The sequence below is a fragment of the Ambystoma mexicanum genome, chromosome 6q (assembly GCF_040938575.1).
Source record: "Ambystoma mexicanum isolate Mex_15411 chromosome 6q, UKY_AmexF1_1, whole genome shotgun sequence".
Taxonomy (NCBI): Eukaryota; Metazoa; Chordata; class Amphibia; order Caudata; family Ambystomatidae; genus Ambystoma; species Ambystoma mexicanum.
This window is the reverse complement of record NC_090937.1, coordinates 1,110,611,388-1,110,629,138: the sequence shown is the minus strand read 5'-3', so window position 1 is coordinate 1,110,629,138 and position 17,751 is coordinate 1,110,611,388. Positions and strand designations below refer to the sequence as shown.

At 43.4% G+C, this 17,751-nt stretch overlaps 1 protein-coding gene across 2 annotated transcripts in view; it reads right to left on the bottom strand.

Annotated features, from left to right (window-relative positions):
* Nucleotides 1–10,852, bottom strand: part of FRYL (FRY like transcription coactivator) — a 3,055,992-nt gene extending 3,045,140 nt beyond the window's left edge. The window contains exon 1 of one of the 2 annotated variants that reach the window (XM_069631694.1): nucleotides 10,730–10,852. The gene's annotated coding sequence lies outside the window, so the exon portion shown is untranslated. The remainder of the gene's footprint in view (nucleotides 1–10,729) is intronic. The other variant, XM_069631695.1, reaches the window with a different exon arrangement.
* Between the last annotated feature and the right edge of the window lie 6,899 nt (nucleotides 10,853–17,751).

Sequence of the window (17,751 nt, the reverse complement as noted above, 5' to 3'; positions counted from 1 at the left end):
AAAGTTGATAAATTCAGCTATAACAATAAAAAATAAAAAAGGCATTAACTAGAATGTCCCTACTTCAAACAGCATGGTCTTCAATAGTATTTTTTTTTAAAGAGTAATGGAGACAGCTCTTAAGATCAAGAGGGTGAGGGTTCCAATAATTGGCACCCAGGCATTGAAGCTGGCGCCACCAATCTTCTTGAGGATCACACGCGGCTGCAGCTGATGCAACAGCTGGTTACCATTTGAATGGAGGGTCCTTCTTACAGGAGCTCTTTTTATCCTGGTGGAGAAGTAGCGGGGTGCGTTACACGGAAGGCATTTATACACCAGAACAGCACCCTTAAATTTAATTTGCTGCTCAACTGGAAGCCAGCGTAGCTTCCTCTTAGCAAACAAAATCTTGGAACACCGACCTAGTCCGTCGATTGCTTGGACAGCCCCATTCTGAGCTACTTGAAGCTTTTTTATATTAGTCTTGGATGTACCCATCAGGGGGCTATTACAGTAGGCGTGGTCAATCAAACCAAAGGCTGAGGAGAGGTCCAATAATAGGAGTAGCGCTGCATTGCCTTTGTCATTGATGCCCACGATATTCGTCTGTAGATCTAATAGAGCTGTCTCAGTCCCATGGTTTGCACGAAAGCCTGATTGTGGAGCAAAATGACATCCTGGTCGCTGAACAAAGTTCTGGTATTGTATATAGGTAATCTTGTTATTAACTTTAATATAAATGGCACATAGTGATTGGCCTTTAATTCCGGGAACAGCTGGATCAAGGTTTTTCTTCTTAATCATGGGGGTTATCCGGGTACATATGTCTCATTAAAAGAGCGATTCACAAAAAAAAGTAACCCATGGGGCAGGTATCTCCGCAAAATCCGTGAACAGCGTAGCCAGGAAAATATCCCCTTTACATGAGGTGGGTTTCATGCTATGTATAACCTCCATCACTTCCTTCTCAGTAACTTCTTTGAATGAGAAGGACGCAAAATTAACTTTCTTTGCAGCAGTTAGGGAGAATTCTCATTTATAGGCAATTTTCCTCACCTAGTGAGTCCCCCAGCAGCTTTGCTGGGCTTCTGGAGTTTATTTCTTTCACTTGGTAAGAGTGTGAGCTTTTCCCCCACACTCAACCATGTTTTGCCATGTGTCCTTTACCTGTTTCGTGATTGTGGACTCTGGAGTACACCCCTTCAGTAGCCACCTTCTTTTGTGTGTTACACAGCATCTTCAGCGCAGTGACACAGGGTTGTCTTTTAGACTTCCCACCGACTCCAGTCCCCCAGAAAAGGGTAAAGTTGCCATTGACTTTACTTAGTCGAATTACCACAGATCCAGTACACCCCATCTTCCATGGAGTGCTGGAAAGGGTTACTTCGTATCCCTTTGTATCTGTACCTCCCAGAGTATTGTTTCGCTCTTAACATTTAGACTCGGCTGGTGGCAGTGGTATCTACATTAACTTTTCTACCGCGATTATATTAGATAAACGTAGTATTGTTTTAGGCCAGGGGTCTCCAACCTTTACGTTAGCTAGAGCTACTTGTAGTGGAGGTCAACAGTGGAGAGCTACTAGCGGGCGATATCGGGGTGGGGAGATTTATAAACATCTGAATTTTTACCAATTTCTTTTGGCCCAATTATTTCCTCTCTATAAACAGATGGAATAACATATGCCTTCACGATTATATTACGAACTTCAAAAACCTCTTTGTTGCATTATTATTTATTAGTAGCTGTCTCAAAAAGACAGATATTTGTTGGACTACCACACAAATATCCTGTAATTTTTGTGCCAATCCTTTGTGCTTTATGCAGGCTTTCTACATGCTAGGCACACTTTTGTTTTCCAAATGTGCATTTCACACTTCCATAAATACTCTGTTATTTGTGTGCCCCTCTGTGTTTTAGCACAGGTTAGATTTATAAAAATGTTATATGCTTGTCAAACTGGTTAATCACAAATAAATGCTTCTGTTGTGCTGACAGCAGTTTTTAGGAAATTAAACTGTGGGTTCATGGGTGCCAACTTTGATTTTCACTACAGAGGCAGAAATATCCCCTCCTCCATCCTGAATATAAGCAAGCAACCAGCCCAACCCATACCCTGGCCAAACACATTTTATAGCACTTTTCTATGCTTTCAGTGCTATGCAGATGACACTCAGCTGATTTTCAGGCTACCCTCAGCCACCTCTTCTCCCTCCCTCATCTCCGACTGCCTGTCCGCCACCCAGGAGTGGTGTGCCGCCAATGGACTCTGCCTTAATGCCAGTAAAACCGAGATTCTCCTCATTGGAACACCTGCTCCTTCCTTTCCTGTCACTCTCTGGCCGGCATCCCTTGGCCCTCCTCCTGCTCCCACCTAGGAGGCTAAAAACCTAGGGGTCATCTTCGACTCCACACTCTCCTTCTCTCCTCACATCTCTGACATCTCTAAAAAGTCACACTACCAGCTGCACCTCCTCAGAGGTATTGTTCCTTTCCTCTCCTTCACCCAGAAGCCCACTGTCTCCAGAGCTCTGGTTCTCTCTAGGCTGAACTATTGCAACATCCTCTTTCTAAATCTGCCTGCCTCTACTCTCCGCAACTTATCCAGAACAGAACTGCGAGACTTGTCCTTGGCCTCAAGCCCTTGGATCGTATCTCTCCAGGACTGAAATCTCTGCACTGGCTCCCATTGGCTGTGAGGATTAAGTTCAAAACCCTCTGTATTGTCCACAAGGCCTTCTGGGGCCTGGTGCCTCAATACCTTCAGATCTCTCTTCTTCCAAAATATCTTCCTTCTCGAGTTCTTCGCTCATCCGCCTCCAACTCTCTTAGGGTCAGTTGCTTCTCCAAGCAATGAGTTGGTGGTAAATCTCTTTCCTCAGCTGGGACCTCCCTCTGGAACAGCCTCCCTGCCTCCCTGAAACTTGAGGACAATCATCTCCGGTTCCGGAAGCACCTCAAAACCTCTCTCTTTGCTTTTGCCGTTTCTCCTCCTCTCCCCTGCTGACTTCCTGGCCGATACTGAAACTGCACTGGTCACCTGGAATCCCGCCTGTTCTCAAGCCCAGGCCCCCCACCATAGTCGCACACCTGCACTGCCTTCCTGGCAACCCTAGCTCTTGGGGACTGTTCTCTACCCGTAAAGTTCCACCACTAGCACATGACACCTGATGTCTGCACTACCCTTGCACTGCCACCAGCTGGCCGGACGCTACTTATTATTTATTTATTATCCCATGTACTGCACTGTTCCCTTCCCCTCGCCTCTGCACTTTCCTCCTTCCCCCATCCCATGCACTTGCGCAATCTGAATGACACCTGGCCTAGTAGGATCATTGTCTGTCTTCTCTCTGTTCCCCTTCACTTGCCTCATTGCTCCTTGAAACACTTATGATATGATACGATACAGCATTTAGTTTTGAATATATAACATCTCCGCATTGGGCTGTCAACCTGCTGAGCTACCCTGGTAGGCTTCTACTGAACAGCGTGTCTATGGATCACTTAATGTACTAAAAGTGGGTTTTGGAAAGAAGCCACATGAAAGAAATTGCACATTTCCAGGCGAGCGGCAGTGCTACTGTGATATTTTCATTGTGTGGTCACAATGATCCTGCCCCAGCCCCTCTGACATCTCTGGCAAACAAGAGCAGCTTGCTTAAGCAAGACAGTGTCGTGGGGGGGGGGGGGGGGGCAAGCTCCCTGCCTGCAATTGGGGCGACCAGGGTTTGGATCCTGACCAAGGAAAGTAGCCGCAAAACACAGCATTGAATAAATTAACTTTAAAAAGTCTTTATTTTTCAGTATTTCCAGCGCGGGTGACTGAAGAGGCTCAGGCGAGCTACTAGTCGCCCACGATTGACTGTTTGGTGACCTCTGTTTTAGGCTATTATATTAGCCTCAAACTTAAACCCGCTTGACCAAATACTTTTTCTTTTGGCTCCGTTCGGGTTTATTCGCCATTTCTTTTTGTTAAAGTCCTTCTTGTGTCTTACTTTGCGCGGCAAACCAGGTTTCCCTCCTTTGTTCACCATCTTTTGGCAAGCTTCTGGGTGTCTAGGTGGGCTGAATGTGAGGGAGGGGTGTAGTCACCCCCTGCACAGGGTATCCTAGGAAACCCAAGTCGCACTTTGCCATGATTGGCTGAGGTGGTTTTCCGGGCTGGACAACCCCCCTGCTGTGTGATTGACAGCCAGGCTGTGTGAATGGGGGTTTTTTCGCATTAAAATAAAAAATAAAAAGTCTCTTGGGCTAGAGGTCAGAGAGTCGCCACTGGAACTACAAGGAACCAAAGAGAAGCGGAGAAGAAGTCGACTGCTGCAACTACCCTGTCCCGGTGAAGCCCTGCTGCAGTCCTGAGTCATCTACCCTTCGACGACCATATAAAATCCAGTCCGTAGTTTTCTTCCCTTGAGCTTGGTGGGGATAACCAGCTCATCTTCTACAGCCAGAGGATCCTCTCCTTGGTCAAAATCGTTGCACACTGCTGTAGTGATCCGGATAGCCATCTGAAGAGCCTCTCCTGTTTTTAAGGAGCGCACCTTTTATTCGTCATCGCTGCTGCTGGCTTCATCCCTGTGTGGTGGAGACCCCTTCAGACGTCCTCCTTCACATCGAAGCTCCAGGAACCGTGGGTCTGTAGGACACCAACAGGAACAACTGCCAAGGCCTCAGCCTCTCCACTGAATAAGGTACTGTGTTCTGCTTGAGGAATTAGGGCGAATACCTTTTCTTCATCTCCAAGGCTTGCCCTCGTCTACCCTCCTTCTTATAAAACTTTTGCTTCCGAACATTGACAATATCAAAGTACTCTTGGCTACGTTGAATCGTGAACTGGTCGACTGTGTGATCCTCAACAACAGGCACCCGGTGTCACTTGACCCTGGCTCCGGCCCTTTGACTCTTGAATTCCTGTCTAGGAGTGTTCTTCGATTCTGTTTGCCGAACTATAATATTGCCTGTGATTTTTGCCTCCAACTCCCTCTGGGTATCTCAGGTGCTAAGTGTGTTTTTGCCTCGGTAGCATTTCTTGTCACGGATACGCATTTATTTAGTAGACCGAACTGTCAAAAAGTGATCGCAATCGTATTCACGGTAACGTGTCTTGTTTCATAACAGCGATCCATTCAAACACAGGGTACTTACCTTGAGTCATACCGTACAACGTGAATTGCTTAGTCGTAGTATATTGTACGTGTGGTTTTGAATTTAATAGAAGTGTTGCGTTTATAACAAATGGTTTAAAAATAAATGTACTTATAGTTTTCTACCTGAAACCTTGAGTCAGTGTTTGCTTGAGTCACAGCAAATGTGGTCCCTTTGTGTAATCTCTGCTACTGCTCATATACTCTTGAGATAAGCCTGGCTGCTCCGCTACTGCTACCACTTTAACATAGTAGTACAGGCTTGTACCAAAGGTAAAACTTGTATTGCCATCTGTTGTCTTAATTGTGTGTAGTGGTCCCTAAGGGCAATGCACAGGATTCTGCCCAGCAGTAGCAATGGGTAAACTCGGGAATATTAGCATTGTGAAACAAGTTCCCCCTATCTCTAATAGCCTGCTGGTTTCATTTTTTTTTTTTTTTAGTAAAGCCACCATGGATGGCCTGGCACAAGTCATTATCTTCAAGCATAGTAGTCTTGACTGGTAACCCTTTTAACTCCTGCAGAACAGTAAATAGTTCCTTTGATTTAGACTGCTCCACTCTCATATTTATTTTATTTGCTTTGGCTTTAAATACTTCTTGTTTAAAAACTCTCGCTATCTGTTTATAGATAGTAGCTAATTCACTCGTTTGATGTTTTCTCCAGCAGTGCTCGGCCTTACGTTTAGCTCCTCTAGCTTGCAGCACCTCAATAGTAAACCGCTGATTATGACTAATGGTTTTATTCAATTTTACAGGTTTTAAAAAAGGAGCTAGGGAGTCAAAAGCTTGATTTGTTTCATTTCTAAAGGATGCGAGAAAATCATCAAGCGGCAAGTAGTCTTCCGAAGGTGGTAAAACTCGAGTACTAAAAGCCTCACTAGACACCTTCCTGCAGTTCCGGGAAAACGCAGATCTGGTCAGATTTATAAAGGTTTATCTTGAATAGGCAAAGGAACTTCAAAATACATGAGGGTGGTCTGACCAGACACATTCTTCCAGAGGTTATTGTCTTCTGATTTTTTATTAGAAGCCAAACCAACATATTGCCCCAATAGGAGTTGAGGATGAGACAAGCCAATGGATTCCAAGGTTAACCTTAGAGCCATGGCTTCCTGATCCAACAGGTCTTTTTCCCAGAGGTTAAAATCTCCTAAAATAATAAAAAGCAGTAGTGTCTTTAGAAGCACCGCTGACGAGAGATAGAAGTTGCTCTTCAAAAAGTGGCGTTGGTCTAGGTGGACAATACAATAATAAAATGCTGAGCGAATTAGTAGGATTCATGTTTAATTTTATCCGCATTGGTCGAGTTCTGGAATGGAGGTATAAAACCTCAACTTTTGCTTGAAAAGAACAGCAACTCCCCCCCAACCCACACCCTCCTCACGATCACTATGGAGAAAGGAGTAGCCTGCTGACGTGGCCATCGCCATGGTGTGGTGTGTTTTGTTCATCCATGTCTCAGTCAAAAATAAAACATCAAGGTTCTGCTCAGAAATAAAATCTGATATTTCAGTAGCATGTTTCACTAATGATCGAATGTTTAGTAAACAACATTTCAGTAAATCACCTGAGGTTATTTCAGCTGGGCTAGAGCTAATGTCATTCCTATGAGAAATAGAACATTGCACAGGAGACCCACTATCCTATTGGACTACAGTAGTTTCACCTAGTGAATTGGTGAGGGTTGAGCTCCAGCCAGAAAGTGGCTTGTTCAACTCCTTAATTTCGTTACCAGTTGTCTGGACTAATCCATCTACTGGAAGGCTATCTTCAGCCAAGGAACTGAGCCGTGACTTGTGATTTCGCTGGGTGGCAGCAACTAAATCAAGTTGCTTGTCCATATGTAGCTGTCTAACAATAAGGATATCTAAAAGGAGTAGGATATACAAGAAGTTTATTCACCAGGCAGTAGTCCGTAAAACTCACCTGCCATGAACCGCCACAAACCAGCACCCCTGACGTGTCTTAAAGAACGCGTGTAAGAACTACAGTTTACTTGGGAACTGTAGTTCTTAGCCTTATTTGCACGCGTGATGTCTAAAACAGCAAAAAACATAACTGCCAAGCAAGCTTTCCCACACAGTGCATTTCTAATAAAGCTTCAATAACGATTTCCACCTATAAAGATGCAATTTAAAATTGTCTACCAAGGCTTCTGTAAAATCACAAAAATACAGAAACTCAGACGCTATAAAACCAACACAATTCTACCAAAGGTAAGTCTAAAATCTCTCACCTAATGTCTCCAACAGCTAATGGAAAGTAATGTTATACTTGCATGTAAAATCAAAAAAGTAACAAAAGAATCAGGGACTGCCAGCTATCTATTTCTTGGGATGTTTCCATTTGACCTGGTACAATCAAGAAAGACTGGAAAATTGAATAACATGGTCCTAGAAAGACATCTTAATTTTAAATGACGATTCTATACCAATATTGAAATACAAGCGAGACTAAACAAAAAAGGAAAACTCAGTGCCACTTTCCCCCCATCTACTCACAAGAACTGGCCAAGCACTGATCCTCTTTTCATTTTAACAAAATGACATATCTGGGGTCATCTTGGAAGTCTCTAAAACCAGAGAGATGGCAATGCTGCTGATATTACACAGACGACTGAGGCGATTTCCAAAACTAGGAATGCTTTCAAGGACCAACCGGTCATCTTGGAAAAGTATTGTGTCCCAAACAAATTGAAAATAAACCAGACCAAAAAATCAAAAACGTACAGGCAAGTTAGGACAAGCTTGCCTTGCAGCTATGAAAACTGGGGGCTATCATGGAAGTGCACTACTCTGCCTTGTTACAGCAGGAAATGAGGTGAAAAACTAAAATGAATGACACCATTTCCCAATCCGCCCCATTTAAAATGATCATTGTGGGTCTTCATTGGAGCAGTCTGCTCAGTTTTTATAAACCTTGTTTGGAGGGATTGTTCTTTAGGCACTGCACCATATATGATAGTTTTAATAACCAGCACTGCCTGGTGCAAGTATGTTTTTTTAAACACAGTGGTTATTATCACCACAGTTAGTATACTCATGTTAGTTAAACGCAGAGAGTATAGGCGAAATCTACTTTGCCAGGATGTGGAAACGTGATCTAGCAGATGAAAACGGATCTTTCCAACATGTGATTAACACAATGAGCTACCTCATGAAACATCATGGCACTCAATCTTATAAATATACATTTCAACTATAGTTACTGCGTGTGATCAATGCATTCCTAAAAGAAAGGTAAAATCACAACAAAGTTGTGCTACAGCGAACACACACTGTTCATACGATAGTTAGCACAGAATGCATCACAAGATTCATTGGTTAAATCAAAAAAATCAGTTAACAACTGTCATGCAGCGAGCATGAGCGACACTAGAAAATCAAGGAATGTGTTCTTTAAATAAAATAAGCGTTCTACCTTCTTGGCTGCATTAAGCAAAACAGGTGGGGGGATTCCCCTCAAAGTGAAGCCGTGGGGCATGTGCCCCTTCTGTCCTCCGATTAACATGTCTCTGAATACAGGGACCATCTTCCTGTTCACTTGGCATTCTTATAATATGCTGCTGGGCATATCATACCAACTACGTTTTTACTTCATGGGTGATACAAGGTCTATGGCAGGAGTGCACTAGAAGGTGTTTACCATGGGCAATTTGAATGTAAGGGGTCTTATAAAAGTAACAGGTGAGTAAATGTATCGAGCTTCTAAATCTTTGGAGTTGCAGACTAAAATATATGGCCATCAGCAGGTTGGCCAACCCTGTTCCTAGCATATACATATATATCACCCCTTTTACTGAATACTCTTGTAGAGCACTCCTATGTACGTGCCATGCACCAAATGATAATACACATACAGCACCCTGGCAGGCTAATTTTGGGTCTACTCATTTGACACAAAACCATGACTTTTCTATCATTTCAAATGGTCTTCACATCAACAATATTAATGTGCAATCATGTGTCAAAAACACAAAAACTTACAGTTTCTTCTGTTGTGTTTATTTAAAATACAGAGGAACTCTTTTAGGCTCATCTAAATTAGTACTATGGTACTTGCAGACTTCGATTTAGGAGGATACAATTGTTTTAATTCTGCACATTTTTTCAGATCTTTTTTAATATTGTCATATTGGGTTATCATGTGATTTGAGTACATTCCAAGTCAGCGCTACAAAACAGATTAGTCTTAGTACATGAAAGCAACTCACAAATAATTGCAACTTGCTGTGTAAGACAAGAACCAGGAATGCTCTCAAGTGTAGAAATTGCAGACTAGAGTCAAATATCAGCTTCTCCCCTTGCCACAGGTGTTTTATCCTAAGGAACTAATTTTCTCTGAGCGTCTAAATTACTAGTCCACAAATATTTCAAAATTGTCAGCTGTAACCGTATTTAGTGGTTTCGTATAAAATAAAAAAAAAATTAAAAAAAATTACACCCACACGTACTCGTGCTTTAGCTGTGTTGATTCATATATAAATCATAGTGACCATTGGTATATTACACACCTCAACGCCAGATGTTTATTTGCTCGTTTATGACAACACTACTTGTAAATCTTGGCCTTCGTAGCTCACTCTATGAACAGATATATGCACCTTTTGATCAATTCTAGTCTGTATCCTTTATGCTACAAAATGTTTATCTGTCCTCTGCATCCAGTGTACATTCATTGAAGCAGCTAATCTGAGGCCTGTGGCCGTATACCTTTCCCAAACAGCTACCGATCTGTGTCCTGCATCGAGTGCTTCCGATAGAATATTGAAGTGGGAGTATTTTATACTGAGAACAAATGTAAGGCCATTCCGAATTTTGAAGTGAGTAACATTTTTTAACTTTAACAGAAATGTTTTTTGCAACTACTTATTAATACACACTAAAAAATAAATTGGTACCTCTTTAGATCAGGCAGTAATAATAGTAGAGTGTTTCTGTGGTTCTATGTATACAGTGCATGTACAAGCAGAGGGACATACACCTATGGGTTTGTTGGGAGTATCTTTTTTGGGAGCATTTGTCAATTTTTAGGCAGTAAAAGTGGCCAATACGCCCATTCTCTGCAGGGGTGCCTGCACCTATACCGCAGCTTGTATACCTTAAAGCAATCATTGACAAGTGGGGAAACAAAAGATACTTTCATATTTTGGGTTCGAGGGGAGCCCCGACAGTTGTCTGTGCCTCTGGCCCCAAAATCACAACAGATGGTCGGAATATCTCAATGTGGGCGGCGGGCGAATAACTACCAAAGCAGACCGCCTACTGCGGCCACGGGCATGCTGGATCTTGCCCACATCACGAGCCATCTGAACAGTCTTTGTCCCCACCACCAGCCCCCGACTGCACTCAATGTCTGCTGCTGAGGACTGCGAACATTGAAAGGTGGTGGCTGTGAAGGTGGTAGTGACTTTTAGGATATGTGTTATCTGTTTTCTAATCGGGTATTTGTTCCACCTACGAGGGTGCTTGTCCCATCGTATAGGAGTATCGCATAATCAGGTACCCCGTGTACAACACTCTGATAACGGAACACAGCGGCCACAGAGCTCTGCTGCTCCCGGCTCCCCCTATCCAACTGCAGATGCTATAGTTTCGTACCTGCCGCCTGTGCCAGGTTCCAGTGGCGCGCCAGTCACCGTCTGCCGCTTCTCATGCCTACCCTGTCAATATCGCTCTCTGCTTCCTCTAGTCTCCCCGCCTTGGCAGCAGGGTAGTGTCTAGTTCCCATTCGAGTAAAGGACCCTAGAAACGCTCGTTCCCCGTTTCATCACGTGGATTGCACGTCTGGGAAGTCACGTGTAAATTGGTTCCGCATTTCATCAAGTGTTGTCTTTGCAAAGCCTGGCACGAGCGGGAATGCTTTCTCAGGCTCGTGGCCGAGAGGAGGCCTCAGCTGAAGACATCCGAGTGCTGATGAACACCATCATTCAGTGCCACAAGGAAACCTACATTTGGGGGGGGGGGGGGGGTAAGGTGTGATGGGAGTGGCCACTTCAGCAAATAGGCGGGGCAAACTTGGTGGCTCCACCCCCACTGTTCTACCCCCCCATGGTCTGGTGTGGGGACCAACTATGAAATAGTATATTTTAAAGTGCAAAATGCAGAATGGCGTTGGAAGTCTTTCTTGCAAGTACCAGCTATAACGTTTTACTGCATTTGTTTAAGTTCCTTTTTCTGAACAAACACAGTAAAACTTTAGCACCGACAGTTTCGGGAAAGGCTTCCCTCACCTCTTTGCTTAACAAAATGCAAGTTCACATATCCAGGGGTAAACCTAGGCTAAAATGTAGTCGGGCTAGCTCTTCAAATGTTGGGGGAGGCGCTAACTTCAGAGACAGTGGAGGAGTAGCAAACTTACTTTTTAGGGGGGCATCAGACTTCATTACTCTTTGTAATTAGAATATTCTTGTGCAGCTTCATTGTTACAATCAGCAAACTCTCCTTTAAGTCTGAAAAAACACACTTCTTGCGGATCTTGAAGGTTCTAGAAAGTGTGAAAATGACAGATGGTGTGCAATGAAAGACAATATCAAAGCATAACAGGACATAGCAGAGTCTGGGACAGTACTCTGACAGCCCAAGCAACTTCACTGGCTGGGAACAACAGGGGAGAAAATGTAATATTAGTTCTACCACAGTTAGTGCGCTATACTAGAATATCGGGTGCACTGACTGGCTGGTGAGACTATGCCTGTCAAATCAAGTGGTACGAGACTGGAGGAGGGCCAGTGCAGCAATAATGCAATTCTATGTGACAGTATTGAGGCTACTAGCAGAGGAGCACCAGGGTACACCAATTTGTCCGTACACATATTAAAACTGACCTATTGTAAGGGTGTAAACATAATCATTTATAAGCACTTACATTTTTGCAGTGAAGTGTGAGATTACATTATTTGCCTGGGACCACACACGCTAAACAGCGAAGCAGGGATTTTAACCAACTCCAATTTGGGCATGGCCACCTTCTTCCACGCTTTACTTGGAGCAAATATTTAAATTTTGGGTGTCAAGACCAACAATAATACTGTACTATAGAGGTTACTTGCAAAATACACAAATTACATAGTAAAGCCTCATGACAATATGAGCCAAAATAAAATCAGTGTACCTTTTATTTTCCACATCCTGAATGCAAAACAAGAAGATGCAAAAGGCAAAATATCTCTTTACCCACTTTATTTTCAGTGCTTTTTTCAGTGCTTTAAGAAACACAATGAAAGAAGTTGTGTAATAAACTGACTTAGGTTTGTAGATTCGTCACAAACCTACAGCGTGTTGCTATGTGTGGTTTTAAGAACATTCAACTAAGAATATCAAAGAAAACAACTTTTTAGCATATCAAGCTATTAGATGTTATGGGTATGAACACATTTTCAAAGCGAGTTTGGAGGAAGAGCCAAATGCCCCATTCAAGAGCTCTGCCCCCATGTTGCCTATATGTTAGGAACCGGAAATTGCGACACGTGCAGTACAAGTGAGGATGCCTAAACCGCAAAGAATTCAAGGTATCCACAGAGAAAACCCTATATGCATTCACGAAGAAATAATGCTGTTCTGCACAGAGTCCCAGGAAGAAGTGTGAAAACAAGTGAGAAAGAAGAATGGTGACGTCATGCGAAGCAGAACTGCAGTGCCTTGAAAAGAGACACAAGACAAAAGAACAAACATATAAGATCCGAAGAGGAGGTGTCAAGGATGACCAACATTTCAGGCTCCAGATGAAGGTGCTCATGCAAGGAAACGCTGAAGAAAATGCAAAGTCATTTTACAGTTGTACAGATGCAGTAAAGCAAGTAGACAAAGCGATCTTAAGGCTGGCTATGTAGTAAATATATTGCGGTGATGCGCCAATGTATATTCATAGGAGTATATAGAACCTGGATGTTCCACGATGCACTTTAGCAAGGCTTGAAACCCTGTGTATGGAAAGGTTTGAGTGTGGCGCAGTTGGAAAATAGCTAATGGCGAAAGTGAAATTCAAGAAAGGCTTGGCTGGGCTGGCCCAGCACCAAGAGTCGTGGCCAACGTGAGCCTGGTTGTCCATCAAGTAGTTACATGAACATGAGAAAGAAACAAACTTCTGTTTGAGGTGAAATGGAAAAACACTGAAAGTGGCAAGAGTTCATCATTTAATAGTATTATATGCAGTGAAGAGCTCGAAAACGTGGTCTCCAGTCACATGGTCAGATGAGAATAGCTTTGGGTCGAGCTACACCGAAACCAGAAGATAAGACCATGCCACACTCCCTTTTATCCTCAGGCACAGAGAGCTTCTACAATGCCAAGTTCAAAGCCTTAATTGAATGGCAGTCCGCAAGAGTGATGATAGATGTTGGGCCAATTGGGTGGGGAGGCATGACCAGGCCAAGCCTCCCAGCACATGGCTTAGTAGCCTGCGCACTGCTAACGTGTTTAATATTCCAGAAGGGTACAAGCGTGCCAACCAATTGTAGAGTGCCACGTATCAGAGATCCCTATAGTTTGTGTAACCAATGAATCATCATGTATTTTATGACAATGAAGATTACTTGCACTAGAGGAGGGCTTAGTTGTCCACCTGATGTTAGAGACCCAATCACTACCCCTGTTAATATTGAACGTATACTGAGATGTTCTCTGTAAGCCTATCACATCCCCAAGTAGGTTTTTGTAGTTTGCCACGAAGTGTGACGTCAGTGATGACGAATATTAACTATAAAAGTTATGTTTTTTCTGAAATGCATTGAGAGCTCGAGCGAACATCGCATGATGTCAGTTGTAACCACCCTGTTTTAGATAATTGCAAATAAAACAGAACAGAGTTTTGCCAACTTCCTGAGTTGGTTTGATTATTGATGTATAAGTAATTTCTGCATCCCCATACATCTCTAAGTACTGCTACCTCGTCTTAAAGGGCCCATGTCTATGGGTTCACGTGGTAGGAGAGGATGGTTAAAGATTTGCTCACCCACTAGGCTCTTAAAGGTCTCGGAAATATCGGCTGTCCTCCGCCATTTAGCTGGATGACTGCGAGGCTTCCAGTGGATAGCGATCGAAACAAAGATCTCGCAAGACATAAAAAGATAGGTGGGATGGGTCCCTCTTTCACAGAATTCCCTCCCAGTTTCTACAGGCAGCTGAAGGGACCGAAGGCTAAGGTGACCGGTTGAGGAGGAGATGATCCTGTGGGCCAGGAGCTGAAAAGCGAATGGTGAATAGATTGAGAAAGTTGGCAAAAATTACATATGCATAATAAGTGGGGAAAGTGATAATGGGAAGAAAGTAACAGAGGGTTGATGGGGTATTTAATGAACGATGAGGAGCATCATATAGAGGTACTTAATAGATGTACTTTAATAACGACAAAGAGCATCAGAGATTAAGCCCATAATCCGACGTCTAGAAGATGTTATTTCAAAACCCAAGTGGATATACCTAGGCTATGAGCAAACAAGGTTTTGCTAAGGGAGATAACGTACACTCCAATCAGGGTTTTTTTAGAAGCAAGAATAAGTAGTGAGGAGCGCTAAAACGAAATATATGTTGGGGCCGGCCAGTCTGTTTGTTTGTATAATATATGTGTTCTATATATTAAGGAAACAATGAGATGTCGAAGAGCGACAATAGATTGTGGTAAAAGGCTGAGAGTAGATTATTTATTTATTTAGTTATTAATGGTGTTGACTGAATAGGTGGATTGAAGTAAATTGAGACATAAAGGTTTGGAGCACGCTCACAGTGTATAGTTCTGAAAAGCATTCTCTGTTTAAAATAACGGTAAGTATTGACAGTCAATTGTGACTTGTCATGATGGAGGATGTTACTTCTGTCATGCACCTGTACAAACAGCTGCCAAAACACGCACCCACGCTTAAACAGTATAGTGCACAATGCGTTAAGGACACGGCAGATAAAATGTTCATGCCATGGCCACAAGGGGGATCACTGTCAAAAGCAGTTTTGCAACACATGACCACATACTTCACGCTGCGTACACGAGAAAGAAATTGAAAAAAAAGGTTAGCTAGCCTAGAGCTTTGGAAAATGTACCAGGAGGAAGGGGAAGACCCGCCTCCTGAAGACTGGATGCTTAACCAGTGCAAAGAGGGGGTGTTGAGCCTTCTGCTCCCCCTAGTGTGCCCAAAGTAAATGGCGATAGTGCAAAAGATGAAGGATTGTATCCAGTAAAAGAGCTTAAGGAAGCGACAGGATACAGTAATCCGATACCTGAGTCACCTGCGTATAGCAGTGACGAGGGCCCAGAGAGAACCCCAGACAGAGATGTGTTCTCTAAAGTCCCACAGGACAAAGAGAAGAGTGAACAGCCGATTTTGACCTTAGATATAGAAGGAGAAATTAAGAGATGGAAGGGAGACAAACACAAAGCTGACGAGATAGTGTTCATACAGAATGAATGGATGGGGGGCAGATATTGCTCAAACTTGATGGGAACAGCATCGAGGAAGTACGGCAAGGGGAAGATCAAGATGTGCAAGATAAACAATACAGGGAACAAGAGAAACGACTGAAGGAAGACGAATTTAAAAGAAAGTAGACAAAAACGTGAGCAAATGTATCAGGAAGAACGGTTAAGAAAAGAAGAAAGAGCAGAAGAACAAAGAAAATATGACAACAGGCAAAGAGCAATCGAAGAACGAGACAGGCTAGAAAAGAGAAGAAGAGGAAGAACAGAAATTAAGAGATAAAAGATTGCAAAGACGCAGAAATGAAGAAGTGCGTAGGGCAAATGAGAGAAGAGAAGCAAAAAGACAGGAAGACGAAAGGATTAGGGAGGAAGCAAAGAAGCAAAGAGAATTTGATGAAGAAATGGTACGAAAAAGAAGGCAGAGGGCACGCAACATTGATTGCATTGAGAAAGAGTTAATGCAACCTAGTCCAGTCGTATTATGGAAGGACATAGAGGATTTCTTTCCATGGCAAGAACCAATGCCTGGACCCTCTAGAGTAAACCTAGAGGAGAATTCTGAGATAAGAAGCATCAGAGACAGAATCGAGAAGGCTTATCAGGAGATGAGGACAAAAATGAGTCGAGAAATAAAGGAAAAGACGATCGATCTGAAATTGCCCAGTCATGGGGCAAGGAGGGAAGCCTTTTTAGTCTCGAGGATAGAGCCTTGTCTTTGGACCAGCTGACTTTAAACACAGTTGAGAAGGATGACAGCCATACTAGTTGGGGACAAGATATGTCATATGAAGACAGGGAAACCTTCCGTGGGGAGGAGGGAGCTGTTGCATGTGGTCCCGAGGGGTGCTTTCAGACTGATAGCGAAGTAAGGTGGTTGGATTTAGACCAGCCTAAAGAAAGAACGCCAGAGTCTATGGCGTGCCCAGAATTGACCTAAAAGGCGACCTCTTAGTGAAAGGGGGGAATCGCCACCATATGTGAACAGACTGAGGTCATTACCAGAAAGAAGGCAATCAGGAACCATTGTCCCTACTATGGATAGGAAGACGATGTAGCCGATTGCGATTTTGGGATTTCACAAATTCCCTTGTAAGAAAAAGGAGGGGCCAGAACACAGTATATCCCGTGGCTCTAGATGGACAAGGATAATCTAAGGTGTAAGCGTCCGAGTTTAACTTCGGCACCGGTTAATGGATCTATGAATTAGAAAAAATGACAGGAGGAACACTTTAGCTATAGAGGACATTAAGGGTCTTCTAGCAGCTATCCTTGGGGAAAGGGCTGATTATTTGGATGAGAGCAGGATACTCAAGGTTCTCGGCACAGAACACAGCGCATGATGGAGCACAATTTAATAAATTAATATTTGTAGAGCGGCAGTCTGGAAAGTGCTTAGAGTACAATATCCTGATACGTCAGATATGGGTGCAATTATGGCACGGAAAATGTAAGAAGGCGAATTTTCAAGAACAGTGGCCTTTGGAAGCTCGAGAGCCTTGGGGGAAATCGATCCTATATTCGATCATATTTTATGTCAGGGATTGCCAGAACAGGCCCAGAGACAACACAAGAAGCTGGTGGGTATGGAAGCAAAGCCATGGCCAGAAATACAGCTGACTATTGCGTACCATTGTCGTTTGCTACAAGAGAAAAATCGAAAGAAAGAAGATGCTAGGAAGCCAGAGGAAGACAAATTAGTACAAAAGAAGCTGTCTTAATTTGTTATAGGAGGGGTGATGTTGACTAGCGGAGAAGGGCTAGGATCGCAACAGACAACAGATATGCTGCAGGTGAATAACCAACGGCAGTCGGACCAAGGTGGAACACATTTATGCCAAGAGGCAGGGGAGGCTTCTGTGTAAGAGGAGGCTTTCAGAATAATCAGAGTAGCTTTCAGAATAACCAAGGTGGCTTTCAGAATATGCAAAATGATAATCAAGGCATGCAGAGAGGGCAAATCAGAAGACCCCCTCCTGTGTGTTGGACATGTGGAATGACAGGTCATATTGCACAAACATTTGGGAGCCAAGGGTATGTGCAGAATGAGCAATTCTCAAGAGGGGGGACAGCTTATCCTCCAGCATATAGCCCACAAAGTAGGGATTGGTTCACCCAAGATCAGTCAGTGTATCAACCACAAGCACCGCGAATACAACAGGCTTTGCCACCACAGCAAGCACCATTGAATCCGCCGCAAGGCCAGTCACAGCAC